We start from the raw sequence: 13,708 nt of genomic DNA on the forward strand, positions 1-13,708 counted from the left end.
TATTTGCTTCAGGAAAGTTTACCTGGTTGCATGAATAAGAGCCGAAATAGCTCAGTTGGGAGAGCGTTAGACTGAGGATCTAAAGGTCCCTGGTTCGATCCCGGGCTTCGGCAACAGCAGAGGTGTTTGGATCGTGTATCTTAAACTAAATTATTTTCTTCAGGAAAAATTCCCTAGCTGCTTGAACAAGAGCCGAAATAGCTCAGTTGGAAGAGCGGTAGACTAAAGATCTAAAGGTCCCTGGTTTGATCCCAGGTTTCAGCAATATGAAATCTTTTTGGATAGTATATCTTAAAGTAAATTATTTGCTTCAGGAAAAATTTCCTAGCTGCTTGAATGTGAGCCGAAATAGCTCAGTTGGGAGAGCGTTTGACTGAAGATCTAAAGGTCCCTGGTTCGATCACGGGTTTCGGCAACACGAGAGCTTTTTGGGTCGTGTACCTTAAGGTAAATTACTTTCTTCAGGAAAAATTCCCTAGCTGCTTGAATATGAGCCGAAATAGCTCAGTTGGGAGAGCGTTAGACTGAAGATCTAAAGGTCCCTGGTTCGATCCCAGGTTTCGGCATCATGAAAGCTTTTTGGGTCGTGTACATTAAAGTAAACTGCTTTCCCAAGGAAAGTGTCCCTGGTTACATGAAAACGAGCCGAAATAGCTTAGTTGGGAGAGCGTTAGACTGAAGATTTAAAGGTCCCTGGTTCGATCCCGGGTTTCGGCAACAGCAGAGGTGTTTGGATCGTGTATCTTAAAGTAAATTATTTTCTTCAGGAAAAATCCCCTAGCTGCGTGAACATGAGCCGAAATTGCTCAGTTGGGAGAGCGTTAGACTGAAGATCTAAAGGTCCCTGGTTCGAGCCCGGGTTTCGGCAACAGCAGAGGTGTTTGGATCGTGTATCTTAAGGTAAATTATTTTCTTCAGGAAAAATTCCCTAGCTGCTTGAATATGAGCCGAAATAGCTCTGTTGGGAGAGCGTTAGACTGAAGATCTAAAGGTCCCTGGTTCGATCCCGGGTTTCGGCAACACGAGAGCTTATTGGGTCGTGTACCTTAAGGTAAATTACTTTCTTCAGGAAAAATTCCCTACCTGCTTGAATATGAGCCGAAATAGCTCAGTTGGGAGAGCGTTAGACTGAAGACATAAAGGTCCCTGGTTCGATCCCGGGTTTCGGCATCACGAGAACTTTTTGGGTCGAGTATCTTAAAGTAAATTATTTGCTTCAGGAAAGTTTACCTGGTTGCATGAATAAGAGCCGAAAAGCTCAGTTGGGAGAGCGTTAGACTGAAGATCTAAAGGTCACTGGTTCGAACCCGGGTTTCGGAAATACAAGAGCTTTTTGGGTCGTGTATCTTAAAGTAAATTATTTGCTTCAGGAAAAATTCCCTAGCTGCTTGAATATGAGCCGAAATAGCTCAGTTGGGAGAGCGTTAGACTGAAGATCTAAAGGTTCCTGGTTCGATCCCGGTTTTCGGCAACACGAGAGCTTTTTGGGTCGTGTACCTTAAGGTAAATTACTTTCTTCAGGAAAAGTTCCCTAGCTGGTTGAATATGAGGCGAAATAGCTCAGTTGGGAGAGTGTTAGACTGAAGATCTAAAGGTCCCTGGTTCGATCCCGGGTTTCGGCATCACGAGAGCTTTTTGGGTCGTGTACCTTAAGGTAAATTACTTTCTTCAGGAAAAATTCCCTAGCTGCTTGAATATGAGCCGAAATAGCTCTGTTGGGAGAGCGTTAGACTGAAGATCTAAAGGTCCCTGGTTCGATCCCGGGTTTCGGCAACACGAGAGCTTATTGGGTCGTGTACCTTAAGGTAAATTACTTTCTTCAGGAAAAATTCCCTACCTGCTTGAATATGAACCGAAATAGCTCAGTTGGGAGAGCGTTAGACTGAAGATCTAAAGGTCCCTGGTTCGATCCCGGGTTTCGGCAACACGAGAGCTTTTTGGGTCGTGTACCTTAAGGTAAATTACTTTCTTCAGGAAAAATTCCCTAGCTGCTTGAATATGAGCCGAAATAGCTCAGTTGGGAGAGCGTTAGACTGAAGATCTAAAGGTCCCTGGTTCGATCCCGGGTTTCGGCAACATGAAAGCTTTTTGGGTCGTGTACATTAAAGTAAACTGCTTTCCCAAGGAAAGTGTCCCTGGTTACATGAAAACGAGCCGAAATAGCTTAGTTGGGAGAGCGTTAGACTGAAGATTTAAAGGTCCCTGGTTCGATCCCGGGTTTCGGCAACAGCAGAGGTGTTTGGATCGTGTATCTTAAAGTAAATTATTTTCTTCAGGAAAAATCCCCTAGCTGCGTGAACATGAGCCGAAATTGCTCAGTTGGGAGAGCGTTAGACTGAAGATCTAAAGGTCCCTGGTTCGAGCCCGGGTTTCGGCAACAGCAGAGGTGTTTGGATCGTGTATCTTAAGGTAAATTATTTTCTTCAGGAAAAATTCCCTAGCTGCTTGAATATGAGCCGAAATAGCTCAGTTGGGAGAGCGTTAGACTGAAGATCTAAAGGTCCCTGGTTCGATCCCGGGTTTCGGCAACACGAGAGCTTATTGGGTCGTGTACCTTAAGGTAAATTACTTTCTTCAGGAAAAATTCCCTACCTGCTTGAATATGAGCCGAAATAGCTCAGTTGGGAGAGCGTTAGACTGAAGACATAAAGGTCCCTGGTTCGATCCCGGGTTTCGGCATCACGAGAGCTTTTTGGGTCGAGTATCTTAAAGTAAATTATTTGCTTCAGGAAAGTTTACCTGGTTGCATGAATAAGAGCCGAAAAGCTCAGTTGGGAGAGAGTTAGACTGAAGATCTAAAGGTCACTGGTTCGAACCCGGGTTTCGGAAATACGAGAGCTTTTTGGGTCGTGTATCTTAAAGTAAATTATTTGCTTCAGGAAAAATTCCCTAGCTGCTTGAATATGAGCAGAAATAGCTCAGTTGGGAGAGCGTTAGACTGAAGATCTAAAGGTTCCTGGTTCGATCCCGGTTTTCGGCAACACGAGAGCTTTTTGGGTCGTGTACCTTAAGGTAAATTACTTTCTTCAGGAAAAATTCCCTAGCTGGTTGAATATGAGCCGAAATAGCTCAGTTGGGAGAGTGTTAGACTGAAGATCTAAAGGTCCCTGGTTCGATCCCGGGTTTCGGCATCACGAGAGCTTTTTGGGTCGAGTATCTTAAAGTAAATTATTTGCTTCAGGAAAGTTTACCTGGTTGCATGAATAAGAGCCGAAAAGCTCAGTTGGGAGAGCGTTAGACTGAAGATCTAAAGGTCCCTGGTTCGATCCCGGGTTTTGGAAATACGAGAGCTTTTTGGGTCGTGCATCTTAAAGTAAATTATTTGCTTCAGGAAAAATTCCCTAGCTGCTTGAATGTGAGCCGAAATAGCTCAGTTGGGAGAGCGTTAGACTGAAGGTCTAAAGGTCCCTGGTTCGATCCCGGGTTTCGGCAACACGAGAGCTTTTTGGGTCATGTATCTTAAAGTAAATTATTTGCTTCAGGAAAAATTCCCTAGCTGCTTGAATATGAGCCGAAATAGCTCAGTTGGGAGAGCGTGAGACTGAAGATCTAAAGGTCCCTGGTTCGATCCCGGGTTTCGGCAACACGAGAGCTTTTTGGGTCGTGTACCTTAAGGTAAATTACTTTCTTCAGGAAAAATTCCCTAGCTGCTTGAATATGAGCCGAAATAGCTCTGTTGGGAGAGCGTTAGACTGAAGATCTAAAGGTCCCTGGTTCGATCCCGGGTTTCGGCAACATGAAAGCTTTTTGGGTCGTGTACATTAAAGTAAACTGCTTTCCCAAGGAAAGTGTCCCTGGTTACATGAAAACGAGCCGAAATAGCTTAGTTGGGAGAGCGTTAGACTGAAGATCTAAAGGTCCCTGGTTCGATCCCGGGTTTCGGCAACAGCAGAGGTGTTTGGATGGTGTATCTTAAAGTAAATTATTTTCTTCAGGAAAAATTCCCTAGCTGCGTGAACATGAGCCGAAATTGCTCAGTTGGGAGAGCGTTAGACTGAAGATCTAAAGGTCCCGGGTTCGATCCCGGGTTTCGGAAATACGAGAGCTTTTTGGGTCGTGTATCTTAAAGTAAATTATTTGCTTCAGGAAAAATTCCCTAGCTGCTTGAATGTGAGCCGAAATAGCTCAGTTGGGAGAGCGTTAGACTGAAGATCTAAAGGTCCCTGGTTCGATCCCGGGTTTTGGCAACACGAGAGCTCTTTGGGTCGTGTATCTTAAAGTAAATTATTTGCTTCAGGAAAAATTCCCTAGCTGGTTGAATATGAGCCGAAATAGCTCAGTTGGGAGAGTGTTAGACTGAAGATCTAAAGGTTCCTGGTTCGATCCCGGGTTTCGGCAACACGAGAGCTTTTTGGGTCGTGTACCTTAAGGTAAATTACTTTCTTCAGGAAAAATTCCCTAGCTGGTTGAATATGAGCCGAAATAGCTCAGTTGGGAGAGTGTTAGACTGAAGATCTAAAGGTCCCTGGTTCGATCCCGGGTTTCGGCATCACGAGAGCTTTTTGGGTCGAGTATCTTAAAGTAAATTATTTGCTTCAGGAAAGTTTACCTGGTTGCATGAATAAGAGCCGAAAAGCTCAGTTGGGAGAGCGTTAGACTGAAGATCTAAAGGTCCCTGGTTCGATCCCGGGTTTTGGAAATACGAGAGCTTTTTGGGTCGTGCATCTTAAAGTAAATTATTTGCTTCAGGAAAAATTCCCTAGCTGCTTGAATGTGAGCCGAAATAGCTCAGTTGGGAGAGCGTTAGACTGAAGGTCTAAAGGTCCCTGGTTCGATCCCGGGTTTCGGCAACACGAGAGCTTTTTGGGTCGTGTATCTTAAAGTAAATTATTTGCTTCAGGAAAAATTCCCTAGCTGCTTGAATATGAGCCGAAATAGCTCAGTTGGGAGAGCGTTAGACTGAAGATCTAAAGGTCCCTGGTTCGATCCCGGGTTTCGGCAACACGAGAGCTTTTTGGGTCGAGTACCTTAAGGTAAATTACTTTCTTCAGGAAAAATTCCCTAGCTGCTTGAATATGAGCCGAAATAGCTCAGTTGGGAGAGCGTTAGACTGAAGATCTAAAGGTCCCTGGTTCGATCCCGGGTTTTGGAAATACGAGAGCTTTTTGGGTCGTGCATCTTAAAGTAAATTATTTGCTTCAGGAAAAATTCCCTAGCTGCTTGAATGTGAGCCGAAATAGCTCAGTTGGGAGAGCGTTAGACTGAAGGTCTAAAGGTCCCTGGTTCGATCCCGGGTTTCGGCAACACGAGAGCTTTTTGGGTCATGTATCTTAAAGTAAATTATTTGCTTCAGGAAAAATTCCCTAGCTGCTTGAATATGAGCCGAAATAGCTCAGTTGGGAGAGCGTGAGACTGAAGATCTAAAGGTCCCTGGTTCGATCCCGGGTTTCGGCAACACGAGAGCTTTTTGGGTCGTGTACCTTAAGGTAAATTACTTTCTTCAGGAAAAATTCCCTAGCTGCTTGAATATGAGCCGAAATAGCTCAGTTGGGAGAGCGTTAGACTGAAGATCTAAAGGTCCCTGGTTCGATCCCGGGTTTCGGCAACATGAAAGCTTTTTGGGTCGTGTACATTAAAGTAAACTGCTTTCCCAAGGAAAGTGTCCCTGGTTACATGAAAACGAGCCGAAATAGCTTAGTTGGGAGAGCGTTAGACTGAAGATCTAAAGGTCCCTGGTTCGATCCCGGGTTTCGGCAACAGCAGAGGTGTTTGGATGGTGTATCTTAAAGTAAATTATTTTCTTCAGGAAAAATTCCCTAGCTGCTTGAATGTGAGCCGAAATAGCTCAGTTGGGAGAGCGTTAGACTGAAGATCTAAAGGTCCCTGGTTCGATCCCGGGTTTTGGCAACACGAGAGCTCTTTGGGTCGTGTATCTTAAAGTAAATTATTTGCTTCAGGAAAAATTCCCTAGCTGGTTGAATATGAGCCGAAATAGCTCAGTTGGGACAGTGTTAGACTGAAAATCTAAAGGTCCCTGGTTCGATCCCGGGTTTCGGCAACACGAGAGCTTTTTGGGTCGTGTACCTTAAGGTAAATTACTTTCTTCAGGAAAAATTCCCTAGCTGCTTGAATATGAGCCGAAATAGCTCAGTTGGGAGAGCGTTAGACTGAAGATCTAAAGGTCCCTGGTTCGATCCCGGGTTTTGGAAATACGAGAGCTTTTTGGGTCGTGCATCTTAAAGTAAATTATTTGCTTCAGGAAAAATTCCCTAGCTGCTTGAATGTGAGCCGAAATAGCTCAGTTGGGAGAGCGTTAGACTGAAGGTCTAAAGGTCCCTGGTTCGATCCCGGGTTTCGGCAACACGAGAGCTTTTTGGGTCATGTATCTTAAAGTAAATTATTTGCTTCAGGAAAAATTCCCTAGCTGCTTGAATATGAGCCGAAATAGCTCAGTTGGGAGAGCGTGAGACTGAAGATCTAAAGGTCCCTGGTTCGATCCCGGGTTTCGGCAACACGAGAGCTTTTTGGGTCGTGTACCTTAAGGTAAATTACTTTCTTCAGGAAAAATTCCCTAGCTGCTTGAATATGAGTCGAAATAGCTCAGTTGGGAGAGCGTTAGACTGAAGATCTAAAGGTCCCTGGTTCGATCCCGGGTTTCGGCAACATGAAAGCTTTTTGGGTCGTGTACATTAAAGTAAACTGCTTTCCCAAGGAAAGTGTCCCTGGTTACATGAAAACGAGCCGAAATAGCTTAGTTGGGAGAGCGTTAGACTGAAGATCTAAAGGTCCCTGGTTCGATCCCGGGTTTCGGCAACAGCAGAGGTGTTTGGATGGTGTATCTTAAAGTAAATTATTTTCTTCAGGAAAAATTCCCTAGCTGCGTGAACATGAGCCGAAATTGCTCAGTTGGGAGAGCGTTAGACTGAAGATCTAAAGGTCCCGGGTTTCGGCAATACGAGAGCTTTTTGGGTCGTGTATCTTAAAGTAAATTATTTGCTTCAGGAAAAATTCCCTAGCTGCTTGAATGTGAGCCGAAATAGCTCAGTTGGGAGAGCGTTAGACTGAAGATCTAAAGGTCCCTGGTTCGATCCCGGGTTTTGGCAACACGAGAGCTCTTTGGGTCGTGTATCTTAAAGTAAATTATTTGCTTCAGGAAAAATTCCCTAGCTGGTTGAATATGAGCCGAAATAGCTCAGTTGGGAGAGTGTTAGACTGAAGATCTAAAGGTTCCTGGTTCGATCCCGGGTTTCGGCAACACGAGAGCTTTTTGGGTCGTGTACCTTAAGGTAAATTACTTTCTTCAGGAAAAATTCCCTAGCTGGTTGAATATGAGCCGAAATAGCTCAGTTGGGAGAGTGTTAGACTGAAGATCTAAAGGTCCCTGGTTCGATCCCGGGTTTCGGCATCACGAGAGCTTTTTGGGTCGAGTATCTTAAAGTAAATTATTTGCTTCAGGAAAGTTTACCTGATTGCATGAATAAGAGCCGAAAAGCTCAGTTGGGAGAGCGTTAGACTGAAGATCTAAAGGTCCCTGGTTCGATCCCGGGTTTTGGAAATACGAGAGCTTTTTGGGTCGTGCATCTTAAAGTAAATTATTTGCTTCAGGAAAAATTCCCTAGCTGCTTGAATGTGAGCCGAAATAGCTCAGTTGGGAGAGCGTTAGACTGAAGGTCTAAAGGTCCCTGGTTCGATCCCGGGTTTCGGCAACACGAGAGCTTTTTGGGTCGTGTATCTTAAAGTAAATTATTTGCTTCAGGAAAAATTCCCTAGCTGCTTGAATATGAGCCGAAATAGCTCAGTTGGGAGAGCGTTAGACTGAAGATCTAAAGGTCCCTGGTTCGATCCCGGGTTTCGGCAACACGAGAGCTTTTTGGGTCGTGTACCTTAAGGTAAATTACTTTCTTCAGGAAAAATTCCCTAGCTTCTTGAATATGAGCCGAAATAGCTCAGTTGGGAGAGCGTTAGACTGAAGATCTAAAGGTCCCTGGTTCGATCCCGGGTTTCGGCAACATGAAAACTTTTTGGGTCGTGTACATTAAAGTAAACTGCTTTCCCAAGGAAAGTGTCCCTGGTTACATGAAAACGAGCCGAAATAGCTCAGTTGGGAGAGCGTTAGACTGAAGATCTAAAGGTCCCTGGTTCGATCCCGGGTTTCGGCAACATGAAAGCTTTTTGGGTCGTGTACATTAAAGTAAACTGCTTTCCCAAGGAAAGTGTCCCTGGTTACATGAAAACGAGCCGAAATAGCTTAGTTGGGAGAGCGTTAGACTGAAGATCTAAAGGTCCCTGGTTCGATCCCGGGTTTCGGCAACAGCAGAGGTGTTTGGATGGTGTATCTTAAAGTAAATTATTTTCTTCAATAAAAATTCCCTAGCTGCGTGAACATGAGCCGAAATTGCTCAGTTGGGAGAGCGTTAGTCTGAAGATCTAAAGGTCCCGGGTTCGATCCCGGGTTTCGGAAATACGAGAGCTTTTTGGGTCGTGTATCTTAAAGTAAATTATTTGCTTCAGGAAAAATTCCCTAGCTGCTTGAATGTGAGCCGAAATAGCTCAGTTGGGAGAGCGTTAGACTGAAGATCTAAAGGTCCCTGGTTCGATCCCGGGTTTTGGCAACACGAGAGCTCTTTGGGTCGTGTATCTTAAAGTAAATTATTTGCTTCAGGAAAAATTCCCTAGCTGGTTGAATATGAGCCGAAATAGCTCAGTTGGGAGAGTGTTAGACTGAAGATCTAAAGGTTCCTGGTTCGATCCCGGGTTTCGGCAACACGAGAGCTTTTTGGGTCGTGTACCTTAAGGTAAATTACTTTCTTCAGGAAAAATTCCCTAGCTGGTTGAATATGAGCCGAAATAGCTCAGTTGGGAGAGTGTTAGACTGAAGATCTAAAGGTCCCTGGTTCGATCCCGGGTTTCGGCATCACGAGGGCTTTTTGGGTCGAGTATCTTAAAGTAAATTATTTGCTTCAGGAAAGTTTACCTGGTTGCATGAATAAGAGCCGAAAAGCTCAGTTGGGAGAGCGTTAGACTGAAGATCTAAAGGTCCCTGGTTCGATCCCGGGTTTTGGAAATACGAGAGCTTTTTGGGTCGTGCATCTTAAAGTAAATTATTTGCTTCAGGAAAAATTCCCTAGCTGCTTGAATGTGAGCCGAAATAGCTCAGTTGGGAGAGCGTTAGACTGAAGGTCTAAAGGTCCCTGGTTCGATCCCGGGTTTCGGCAACACGAGAGCTTTTTGGGTCGTGTATCTTAAAGTAAATTATTTGCTTCAGGAAAAATTCCCTAGCTGCTTGAATATGAGCCGAAATAGCTCAGTTGGGAGAGCGTTAGACTGAAGATCTAAAGGTCCCTGGTTCGATCCCGGGTTTCGGCAACACGAGAGCTTTTTGGGTCGTGTACCTTAAGGTAAATTACTTTCTTCAGGAAAAATTCCCTAGCTGCTTGAATATGAGCCGAAATAGCTCAGTTGGGAGAGCGTTAGACTGAAGATCTAAAGGTCCCTGGTTCGATCCCGGGTTTTGGAAATACGAGAGCTTTTTGGGTCGTGCATCTTAAAGTAAATTATTTGCTTCAGGAAAAATTCCCTAGCTGCTTGAATGTGAGCCGAAATAGCTCAGTTGGGAGAGCGTTAGACTGAAGGTCTAAAGGTCCCTGGTTCGATCCCGGGTTTCGGCAACACGAGAGCTTTTTGGGTCATGTATCTTAAAGTAAATTATTTGCTTCAGGAAAAATTCCCTAGCTGCTTGAATATGAGCCGAAATAGCTCATTTGGGAGAGCGTGAGACTGAAGATCTAAAGGTCCCTGGTTCGATCCCGGGTTTCGGCAACACGAGAGCTTTTTGGGTCGTGTACCTTAAGGTAAATTACTTTCTTCAGGAAAAATTCCCTAGCTGCTTGAATATGAGCCGAAATAGCTCAGTTGGGAGAGCGTTAGACTGAAGATCTAAAGGTCCCTGGTTCGATCCCGGGTTTCGGCAACATGAAAGCTTTTTGGGTCGTGTACATTAAAGTAAACTGCTTTCCCAAGGAAAGTGTCCCTGGTTACATGAAAACGAGCCGAAATAGCTTAGTTGGGAGAGCGTTAGACTGAAGATCTAAAGGTCCCTGGTTCGATCCCGGGTTTCGGCAACAGCAGAGGTGTTTGGATGGTGTATCTTAAAGTAAATTATTTTCTTCAGGAAAAATTCCCTAGCTGCTTGAATGTGAGCCGAAATAGCTCAGTTGGGAGAGCGTTAGACTGAAGATCTAAAGGTCCCTGGTTCGATCCCGGGTTTTGGCAACACGAGAGCTCTTTGGGTCGTGTATCTTAAAGTAAATTATTTGCTTCAGGAAAAATTCCCTAGCTGGTTGAATATGAGCCGAAATAGCTCAGTTGGGAGAGTGTTAGACTGAAAATCTAAAGGTCCCTGGTTCGATCCCGGGTTTCGGCAACACGAGAGCTTTTTGGGTCGTGTACCTTAAGGTAAATTACTTTCTTCAGGAAAAATTCCCTAGCTGCTTGAATATGAGCCGAAATAGCTCAGTTGGGAGAGCGTTAGACTGAAGATCTAAAGGTCCCTGGTTCGATCCCGGGTTTTGGAAATACGAGAGCTTTTTGGGTCGTGCATCTTAAAGTAAATTATTTGCTTCAGGAAAAATTCCCTAGCTGCTTGAATGTGAGCCGAAATAGCTCAGTTGGGAGAGCGTTAGACTGAAGGTCTAAAGGTCCCTGGTTCGATCCCGGGTTTCGGCAACACGAGAGCTTTTTGGGTCATGTATCTTAAAGTAAATTATTTGCTTCAGGAAAAATTCCCTAGCTGCTTGAATATGAGCCGAAATAGCTCAGTTGGGAGAGCGTGAGACTGAAGATCTAAAGGTCCCTGGTTCGATCCCGGGTTTCGGCAACACGAGAGCTTTTTGGGTCGTGTACCTTAAGGTAAATTACTTTCTTCAGGAAAAATTCCCTAGCTGCTTGAATATGAGCCGAAATAGCTCAGTTGGGAGAGCGTTAGACTGAAGATCTAAAGGTCCCTGGTTCGATCCCGGGTTTCGGCAACATGAAAGCTTTTTGGGTCGTGTACATTAAAGTAAACTGCTTTCCCAAGGAAAGTGTCCCTGGTTACATGAAAACGAGCCGAAATAGCTTAGTTGGGAGAGCGTTAGACTGAAGATCTAAAGGTCCCTGGTTCGATCCCGGGTTTCGGCAACAGCAGAGGTGTTTGGATGGTGTATCTTAAAGTAAATTATTTTCTTCAGGAAAAATTCCCTAGCTGCGTGAACATGAGCCGAAATTGCTCAGTTGGGAGAGCGTTAGACTGAAGATCTAAAGGTCCCGGGTTCGATCCCGGGTTTCGGAAATACGAGAGCTTTTTGGGTCGTGTATCTTAAAGTAAATTATTTGCTTCAGGAAAAATTCCCTAGCTGCTTGAATGTGAGCCGAAATAGCTCAGTTGGGAGAGCGTTAGACTGAAGATCTAAAGGTCCCTGGTTCGATCCCGGGTTTTGGCAACACGAGAGCTCTTTGGGTCGTGTATCTTAAAGTAAATTATTTGCTTCAGGAAAAATTCCCTAGCTGGTTGAATATGAGCCGAAATAGCTCAGTTGGGAGAGTGTTAGACTGAAGATCTAAAGGTTCCTGGTTCGATCCCGGGTTTCGGCAACACGAGAGCTTTTTGGGTCGTGTACCTTAAGGTAAATTACTTTCTTCAGGAAAAATTCCCTAGCTGAATGAATATGAGCCGAAATAGCTCAGTTGGGAGAGTGTTAGACTGAAGATCTAAAGGTCCCTGGTTCGATCCCGGGTTTCGGCATCACGAGAGCTTTTTGGGTCGAGTATCTTAAAGTAAATTATTTGCTTCAGGAAAGTTTACCTGATTGCATGAATAAGAGCCGAAAAGCTCAGTTGGGAGAGCGTTAGACTGAAGATCTAAAGGTCCCTGGTTCGATCCCGGGTTTTGGAAATACGAGAGCTTTTTGGGTCGTGCATCTTAAAGTAAATTATTTGCTTCAGGAAAAATTCCCTAGCTGCTTGAATGTGAGCCGAAATAGCTCAGTTGGGAGAGCGTTAGACTGAAGGTCTAAAGGTCCCTGGTTCGATCCCGGGTTTCGGCAACACGAGAGCTTTTTGGGTCATGTATCTTAAAGTAAATTATTTGCTTCAGGAAAAATTCCCTAGCTGCTTGAATATGAGCCGAAATAGCTCAGTTGGGAGAGCGTGAGACTGAAGATCTAAAGGTCCCTGGTTCGATCCCGGGTTTCGGCAACACGAGAGCTTTTTGGGTCGTGTACCTTAAGGTAAATTACTTTCTTCAGGAAAAATTCCCTAGCTGCTTGAATATGAGCCGAAATAGCTCAGTTGGGAGAGCGTTAGACTGAAGATCTAAAGGTCCCTGGTTCGATCCCGGGTTTCGGCAACATGAAAGCTTTTTGGGTCGTGTACATTAAAGTAAACTGCTTTCCCAAGGAAAGTGTCCCTGGTTACATGAAAACGAGCCGAAATAGCTTAGTTGGGAGAGCGTTAGACTGAAGATCTAAAGGTCCCTGGTTCGATCCCGGGTTTCGGCAACAGCAGAGGTGTTTGGATGGTGTATCTTAAAGTAAATTATTTTCTTCAGGAAAAATTCCCTAGCTGCGTGAACATGAGCCGAAATTGCTCAGTTGGGAGAGCGTTAGACTGAAGATCTAAAGGTCCCGGGTTCGATCCCGGGTTTCGGAAATACGAGAGCTTTTTGGGTCGTGTATCTTAAAGTAAATTATTTGCTTCAGGAAAAATTCCCTAGCTGCTTGAATGTGAGCCGAAATAGCTCAGTTGGGAGAGCGTTAGACTGAAGATCTAAAGGTCCCTGGTTCGATCCCGGGTTTTGGCAACACGAGAGCTCTTTGGGTCGTGTATCTTAAAGTAAATTATTTGCTTCAGGAAAAATTCCCTAGCTGGTTGAATATGAGCCGAAATAGCTCAGTTGGGAGAGTGTTAGACTGAAGATCTAAAGGTTCCTGGTTCGATCCCGGGTTTCGGCAACACGAGAGCTTTTTGGGTCGTGTACCTTAAGGTAAATTACTTTCTTCAGGAAAAATTCCCTAGCTGAATGAATATGAGCCGAAATAGCTCAGTTGGGAGAGTGTTAGACTGAAGATCTAAAGGTCCCTGGTTCGATCCCGGGTTTCGGCATCACGAGAGCTTTTTGGGTCGAGTATCTTAAAGTAAATTATTTGCTTCAGGAAAGTTTACCTGATTGCATGAATAAGAGCCGAAAAGCTCAGTTGGGAGAGCGTTAGACTGAAGATCTAAAGGTCCCTGGTTCGATCCCGGGTTTTGGAAATACGAGAGCTTTTTGGGTCGTGCATCTTAAAGTAAATTATTTGCTTCAGGAAAAATTCCCTAGCTGCTTGAATGTGAGCCGAAATAGCTCAGTTGGGAGAGCGTTAGACTGAAGGTCTAAAGGTCCCTGGTTCGATCCCGGGTTTCGGCAACACGAGAGCTTTTTGGGTCGTGTATCTTAAAGTAAATTATTTGCTTCAGGAAAAATTCCCTAGCTGCTTGAATATGAGCCGAAATAGCTCAGTTGGGAGAGCGTTAGACTGAAGATCTAAAGGTCCCTGGTTCGATCCCGGGTTTCGGCAACACGAGAGCTTTTTGGGTCGTGTACCTTAAGGTAAATTACTTTCTTCAGGAAAAATTCCCTAGCTGCTTGAATATGAGCCGAAATAGCTCAGTTGGGAGAGCGTTAGACTGAAGATCTAAAGGTCCCTGGTTCGATCCCGGGTTTCGGCAACATGAAAACTTTTTGGGTCGTGTA

The 13,708-nt window shown here is 44.6% G+C and overlaps 58 non-coding genes across 58 annotated transcripts; all 58 read left to right on the forward strand.

Moving 5' to 3' along the window:
- The first annotated feature begins 40 nt into the window (after window positions 1-40).
- Window positions 41-113, forward strand: TRNAL-GAG (transfer RNA leucine (anticodon GAG)). Its single transcript has one exon. It is a non-coding gene; the product is annotated as a tRNA-Leu (tRNA).
- A 78-nt stretch (window positions 114-191) lies between these two features.
- Window positions 192-264, forward strand: TRNAF-AAA (transfer RNA phenylalanine (anticodon AAA)). Its single transcript has one exon. It is a non-coding gene; the product is annotated as a tRNA-Phe (tRNA).
- Window positions 265-493: 229 nt separating this feature from the next.
- Window positions 494-566, forward strand: TRNAF-GAA (transfer RNA phenylalanine (anticodon GAA)). The gene has a single exon. It is a non-coding gene; the product is annotated as a tRNA-Phe (tRNA).
- A 78-nt stretch (window positions 567-644) lies between these two features.
- On the forward strand, window positions 645-717 carry TRNAF-GAA (transfer RNA phenylalanine (anticodon GAA)). The gene has a single exon. It is a non-coding gene; the product is annotated as a tRNA-Phe (tRNA).
- Window positions 718-795: 78 nt separating this feature from the next.
- TRNAF-GAA (transfer RNA phenylalanine (anticodon GAA)) lies at window positions 796-868 on the forward strand. Its single transcript has one exon. It is a non-coding gene; the product is annotated as a tRNA-Phe (tRNA).
- A 983-nt stretch (window positions 869-1,851) lies between these two features.
- TRNAF-GAA (transfer RNA phenylalanine (anticodon GAA)) lies at window positions 1,852-1,924 on the forward strand. Its single transcript has one exon. It is a non-coding gene; the product is annotated as a tRNA-Phe (tRNA).
- A 78-nt stretch (window positions 1,925-2,002) lies between these two features.
- On the forward strand, window positions 2,003-2,075 carry TRNAF-GAA (transfer RNA phenylalanine (anticodon GAA)). The gene has a single exon. It is a non-coding gene; the product is annotated as a tRNA-Phe (tRNA).
- A 78-nt stretch (window positions 2,076-2,153) lies between these two features.
- TRNAF-GAA (transfer RNA phenylalanine (anticodon GAA)) lies at window positions 2,154-2,226 on the forward strand. The gene has a single exon. It is a non-coding gene; the product is annotated as a tRNA-Phe (tRNA).
- A 78-nt stretch (window positions 2,227-2,304) lies between these two features.
- On the forward strand, window positions 2,305-2,377 carry TRNAF-GAA (transfer RNA phenylalanine (anticodon GAA)). Its single transcript has one exon. It is a non-coding gene; the product is annotated as a tRNA-Phe (tRNA).
- A 78-nt stretch (window positions 2,378-2,455) lies between these two features.
- On the forward strand, window positions 2,456-2,528 carry TRNAF-GAA (transfer RNA phenylalanine (anticodon GAA)). Its single transcript has one exon. It is a non-coding gene; the product is annotated as a tRNA-Phe (tRNA).
- A 530-nt stretch (window positions 2,529-3,058) lies between these two features.
- TRNAF-GAA (transfer RNA phenylalanine (anticodon GAA)) lies at window positions 3,059-3,131 on the forward strand. Its single transcript has one exon. It is a non-coding gene; the product is annotated as a tRNA-Phe (tRNA).
- Window positions 3,132-3,359: 228 nt separating this feature from the next.
- On the forward strand, window positions 3,360-3,432 carry TRNAF-GAA (transfer RNA phenylalanine (anticodon GAA)). Its single transcript has one exon. It is a non-coding gene; the product is annotated as a tRNA-Phe (tRNA).
- Window positions 3,433-3,812: 380 nt separating this feature from the next.
- Window positions 3,813-3,885, forward strand: TRNAF-GAA (transfer RNA phenylalanine (anticodon GAA)). Its single transcript has one exon. It is a non-coding gene; the product is annotated as a tRNA-Phe (tRNA).
- Window positions 3,886-4,114: 229 nt separating this feature from the next.
- TRNAF-GAA (transfer RNA phenylalanine (anticodon GAA)) lies at window positions 4,115-4,187 on the forward strand. The gene has a single exon. It is a non-coding gene; the product is annotated as a tRNA-Phe (tRNA).
- A 78-nt stretch (window positions 4,188-4,265) lies between these two features.
- TRNAF-GAA (transfer RNA phenylalanine (anticodon GAA)) lies at window positions 4,266-4,338 on the forward strand. Its single transcript has one exon. It is a non-coding gene; the product is annotated as a tRNA-Phe (tRNA).
- A 78-nt stretch (window positions 4,339-4,416) lies between these two features.
- On the forward strand, window positions 4,417-4,489 carry TRNAF-GAA (transfer RNA phenylalanine (anticodon GAA)). The gene has a single exon. It is a non-coding gene; the product is annotated as a tRNA-Phe (tRNA).
- A 228-nt stretch (window positions 4,490-4,717) lies between these two features.
- Window positions 4,718-4,790, forward strand: TRNAF-GAA (transfer RNA phenylalanine (anticodon GAA)). The gene has a single exon. It is a non-coding gene; the product is annotated as a tRNA-Phe (tRNA).
- Window positions 4,791-4,868: 78 nt separating this feature from the next.
- On the forward strand, window positions 4,869-4,941 carry TRNAF-GAA (transfer RNA phenylalanine (anticodon GAA)). Its single transcript has one exon. It is a non-coding gene; the product is annotated as a tRNA-Phe (tRNA).
- A 229-nt stretch (window positions 4,942-5,170) lies between these two features.
- Window positions 5,171-5,243, forward strand: TRNAF-GAA (transfer RNA phenylalanine (anticodon GAA)). The gene has a single exon. It is a non-coding gene; the product is annotated as a tRNA-Phe (tRNA).
- A 229-nt stretch (window positions 5,244-5,472) lies between these two features.
- TRNAF-GAA (transfer RNA phenylalanine (anticodon GAA)) lies at window positions 5,473-5,545 on the forward strand. The gene has a single exon. It is a non-coding gene; the product is annotated as a tRNA-Phe (tRNA).
- A 78-nt stretch (window positions 5,546-5,623) lies between these two features.
- On the forward strand, window positions 5,624-5,696 carry TRNAF-GAA (transfer RNA phenylalanine (anticodon GAA)). Its single transcript has one exon. It is a non-coding gene; the product is annotated as a tRNA-Phe (tRNA).
- Window positions 5,697-5,774: 78 nt separating this feature from the next.
- TRNAF-GAA (transfer RNA phenylalanine (anticodon GAA)) lies at window positions 5,775-5,847 on the forward strand. Its single transcript has one exon. It is a non-coding gene; the product is annotated as a tRNA-Phe (tRNA).
- Window positions 5,848-6,227: 380 nt separating this feature from the next.
- TRNAF-GAA (transfer RNA phenylalanine (anticodon GAA)) lies at window positions 6,228-6,300 on the forward strand. The gene has a single exon. It is a non-coding gene; the product is annotated as a tRNA-Phe (tRNA).
- Window positions 6,301-6,529: 229 nt separating this feature from the next.
- On the forward strand, window positions 6,530-6,602 carry TRNAF-GAA (transfer RNA phenylalanine (anticodon GAA)). Its single transcript has one exon. It is a non-coding gene; the product is annotated as a tRNA-Phe (tRNA).
- Window positions 6,603-6,680: 78 nt separating this feature from the next.
- On the forward strand, window positions 6,681-6,753 carry TRNAF-GAA (transfer RNA phenylalanine (anticodon GAA)). Its single transcript has one exon. It is a non-coding gene; the product is annotated as a tRNA-Phe (tRNA).
- Window positions 6,754-6,970: 217 nt separating this feature from the next.
- Window positions 6,971-7,043, forward strand: TRNAF-GAA (transfer RNA phenylalanine (anticodon GAA)). Its single transcript has one exon. It is a non-coding gene; the product is annotated as a tRNA-Phe (tRNA).
- Window positions 7,044-7,121: 78 nt separating this feature from the next.
- TRNAF-GAA (transfer RNA phenylalanine (anticodon GAA)) lies at window positions 7,122-7,194 on the forward strand. Its single transcript has one exon. It is a non-coding gene; the product is annotated as a tRNA-Phe (tRNA).
- A 78-nt stretch (window positions 7,195-7,272) lies between these two features.
- On the forward strand, window positions 7,273-7,345 carry TRNAF-GAA (transfer RNA phenylalanine (anticodon GAA)). Its single transcript has one exon. It is a non-coding gene; the product is annotated as a tRNA-Phe (tRNA).
- Window positions 7,346-7,573: 228 nt separating this feature from the next.
- TRNAF-GAA (transfer RNA phenylalanine (anticodon GAA)) lies at window positions 7,574-7,646 on the forward strand. Its single transcript has one exon. It is a non-coding gene; the product is annotated as a tRNA-Phe (tRNA).
- Window positions 7,647-7,724: 78 nt separating this feature from the next.
- Window positions 7,725-7,797, forward strand: TRNAF-GAA (transfer RNA phenylalanine (anticodon GAA)). Its single transcript has one exon. It is a non-coding gene; the product is annotated as a tRNA-Phe (tRNA).
- A 78-nt stretch (window positions 7,798-7,875) lies between these two features.
- On the forward strand, window positions 7,876-7,948 carry TRNAF-GAA (transfer RNA phenylalanine (anticodon GAA)). Its single transcript has one exon. It is a non-coding gene; the product is annotated as a tRNA-Phe (tRNA).
- A 78-nt stretch (window positions 7,949-8,026) lies between these two features.
- Window positions 8,027-8,099, forward strand: TRNAF-GAA (transfer RNA phenylalanine (anticodon GAA)). The gene has a single exon. It is a non-coding gene; the product is annotated as a tRNA-Phe (tRNA).
- Window positions 8,100-8,177: 78 nt separating this feature from the next.
- TRNAF-GAA (transfer RNA phenylalanine (anticodon GAA)) lies at window positions 8,178-8,250 on the forward strand. Its single transcript has one exon. It is a non-coding gene; the product is annotated as a tRNA-Phe (tRNA).
- Window positions 8,251-8,479: 229 nt separating this feature from the next.
- On the forward strand, window positions 8,480-8,552 carry TRNAF-GAA (transfer RNA phenylalanine (anticodon GAA)). Its single transcript has one exon. It is a non-coding gene; the product is annotated as a tRNA-Phe (tRNA).
- Window positions 8,553-8,630: 78 nt separating this feature from the next.
- On the forward strand, window positions 8,631-8,703 carry TRNAF-GAA (transfer RNA phenylalanine (anticodon GAA)). Its single transcript has one exon. It is a non-coding gene; the product is annotated as a tRNA-Phe (tRNA).
- A 78-nt stretch (window positions 8,704-8,781) lies between these two features.
- On the forward strand, window positions 8,782-8,854 carry TRNAF-GAA (transfer RNA phenylalanine (anticodon GAA)). The gene has a single exon. It is a non-coding gene; the product is annotated as a tRNA-Phe (tRNA).
- A 228-nt stretch (window positions 8,855-9,082) lies between these two features.
- TRNAF-GAA (transfer RNA phenylalanine (anticodon GAA)) lies at window positions 9,083-9,155 on the forward strand. The gene has a single exon. It is a non-coding gene; the product is annotated as a tRNA-Phe (tRNA).
- Window positions 9,156-9,233: 78 nt separating this feature from the next.
- TRNAF-GAA (transfer RNA phenylalanine (anticodon GAA)) lies at window positions 9,234-9,306 on the forward strand. Its single transcript has one exon. It is a non-coding gene; the product is annotated as a tRNA-Phe (tRNA).
- A 229-nt stretch (window positions 9,307-9,535) lies between these two features.
- On the forward strand, window positions 9,536-9,608 carry TRNAF-GAA (transfer RNA phenylalanine (anticodon GAA)). Its single transcript has one exon. It is a non-coding gene; the product is annotated as a tRNA-Phe (tRNA).
- Window positions 9,609-9,837: 229 nt separating this feature from the next.
- Window positions 9,838-9,910, forward strand: TRNAF-GAA (transfer RNA phenylalanine (anticodon GAA)). Its single transcript has one exon. It is a non-coding gene; the product is annotated as a tRNA-Phe (tRNA).
- Window positions 9,911-9,988: 78 nt separating this feature from the next.
- TRNAF-GAA (transfer RNA phenylalanine (anticodon GAA)) lies at window positions 9,989-10,061 on the forward strand. The gene has a single exon. It is a non-coding gene; the product is annotated as a tRNA-Phe (tRNA).
- A 78-nt stretch (window positions 10,062-10,139) lies between these two features.
- On the forward strand, window positions 10,140-10,212 carry TRNAF-GAA (transfer RNA phenylalanine (anticodon GAA)). Its single transcript has one exon. It is a non-coding gene; the product is annotated as a tRNA-Phe (tRNA).
- Window positions 10,213-10,290: 78 nt separating this feature from the next.
- Window positions 10,291-10,363, forward strand: TRNAF-GAA (transfer RNA phenylalanine (anticodon GAA)). The gene has a single exon. It is a non-coding gene; the product is annotated as a tRNA-Phe (tRNA).
- Window positions 10,364-10,592: 229 nt separating this feature from the next.
- Window positions 10,593-10,665, forward strand: TRNAF-GAA (transfer RNA phenylalanine (anticodon GAA)). Its single transcript has one exon. It is a non-coding gene; the product is annotated as a tRNA-Phe (tRNA).
- A 229-nt stretch (window positions 10,666-10,894) lies between these two features.
- TRNAF-GAA (transfer RNA phenylalanine (anticodon GAA)) lies at window positions 10,895-10,967 on the forward strand. Its single transcript has one exon. It is a non-coding gene; the product is annotated as a tRNA-Phe (tRNA).
- Window positions 10,968-11,045: 78 nt separating this feature from the next.
- TRNAF-GAA (transfer RNA phenylalanine (anticodon GAA)) lies at window positions 11,046-11,118 on the forward strand. Its single transcript has one exon. It is a non-coding gene; the product is annotated as a tRNA-Phe (tRNA).
- A 229-nt stretch (window positions 11,119-11,347) lies between these two features.
- On the forward strand, window positions 11,348-11,420 carry TRNAF-GAA (transfer RNA phenylalanine (anticodon GAA)). Its single transcript has one exon. It is a non-coding gene; the product is annotated as a tRNA-Phe (tRNA).
- A 78-nt stretch (window positions 11,421-11,498) lies between these two features.
- TRNAF-GAA (transfer RNA phenylalanine (anticodon GAA)) lies at window positions 11,499-11,571 on the forward strand. Its single transcript has one exon. It is a non-coding gene; the product is annotated as a tRNA-Phe (tRNA).
- Window positions 11,572-11,649: 78 nt separating this feature from the next.
- On the forward strand, window positions 11,650-11,722 carry TRNAF-GAA (transfer RNA phenylalanine (anticodon GAA)). Its single transcript has one exon. It is a non-coding gene; the product is annotated as a tRNA-Phe (tRNA).
- Window positions 11,723-11,950: 228 nt separating this feature from the next.
- Window positions 11,951-12,023, forward strand: TRNAF-GAA (transfer RNA phenylalanine (anticodon GAA)). Its single transcript has one exon. It is a non-coding gene; the product is annotated as a tRNA-Phe (tRNA).
- A 229-nt stretch (window positions 12,024-12,252) lies between these two features.
- TRNAF-GAA (transfer RNA phenylalanine (anticodon GAA)) lies at window positions 12,253-12,325 on the forward strand. The gene has a single exon. It is a non-coding gene; the product is annotated as a tRNA-Phe (tRNA).
- A 78-nt stretch (window positions 12,326-12,403) lies between these two features.
- TRNAF-GAA (transfer RNA phenylalanine (anticodon GAA)) lies at window positions 12,404-12,476 on the forward strand. The gene has a single exon. It is a non-coding gene; the product is annotated as a tRNA-Phe (tRNA).
- A 229-nt stretch (window positions 12,477-12,705) lies between these two features.
- TRNAF-GAA (transfer RNA phenylalanine (anticodon GAA)) lies at window positions 12,706-12,778 on the forward strand. Its single transcript has one exon. It is a non-coding gene; the product is annotated as a tRNA-Phe (tRNA).
- Window positions 12,779-12,856: 78 nt separating this feature from the next.
- On the forward strand, window positions 12,857-12,929 carry TRNAF-GAA (transfer RNA phenylalanine (anticodon GAA)). Its single transcript has one exon. It is a non-coding gene; the product is annotated as a tRNA-Phe (tRNA).
- A 78-nt stretch (window positions 12,930-13,007) lies between these two features.
- Window positions 13,008-13,080, forward strand: TRNAF-GAA (transfer RNA phenylalanine (anticodon GAA)). Its single transcript has one exon. It is a non-coding gene; the product is annotated as a tRNA-Phe (tRNA).
- A 228-nt stretch (window positions 13,081-13,308) lies between these two features.
- Window positions 13,309-13,381, forward strand: TRNAF-GAA (transfer RNA phenylalanine (anticodon GAA)). The gene has a single exon. It is a non-coding gene; the product is annotated as a tRNA-Phe (tRNA).
- Window positions 13,382-13,459: 78 nt separating this feature from the next.
- On the forward strand, window positions 13,460-13,532 carry TRNAF-GAA (transfer RNA phenylalanine (anticodon GAA)). Its single transcript has one exon. It is a non-coding gene; the product is annotated as a tRNA-Phe (tRNA).
- A 78-nt stretch (window positions 13,533-13,610) lies between these two features.
- TRNAF-GAA (transfer RNA phenylalanine (anticodon GAA)) lies at window positions 13,611-13,683 on the forward strand. The gene has a single exon. It is a non-coding gene; the product is annotated as a tRNA-Phe (tRNA).
- The last annotated feature ends 25 nt before the right edge of the window (window positions 13,684-13,708 follow it).

The sequence above is a fragment of the Phalangium opilio genome, unplaced genomic scaffold (assembly GCF_054372755.1).
Source record: "Phalangium opilio isolate 3A_F unplaced genomic scaffold, DU_Popi_V2 ptg000217l_1, whole genome shotgun sequence".
NCBI lineage: Eukaryota > Metazoa > Arthropoda > Arachnida > Opiliones > Phalangiidae > Phalangium > Phalangium opilio.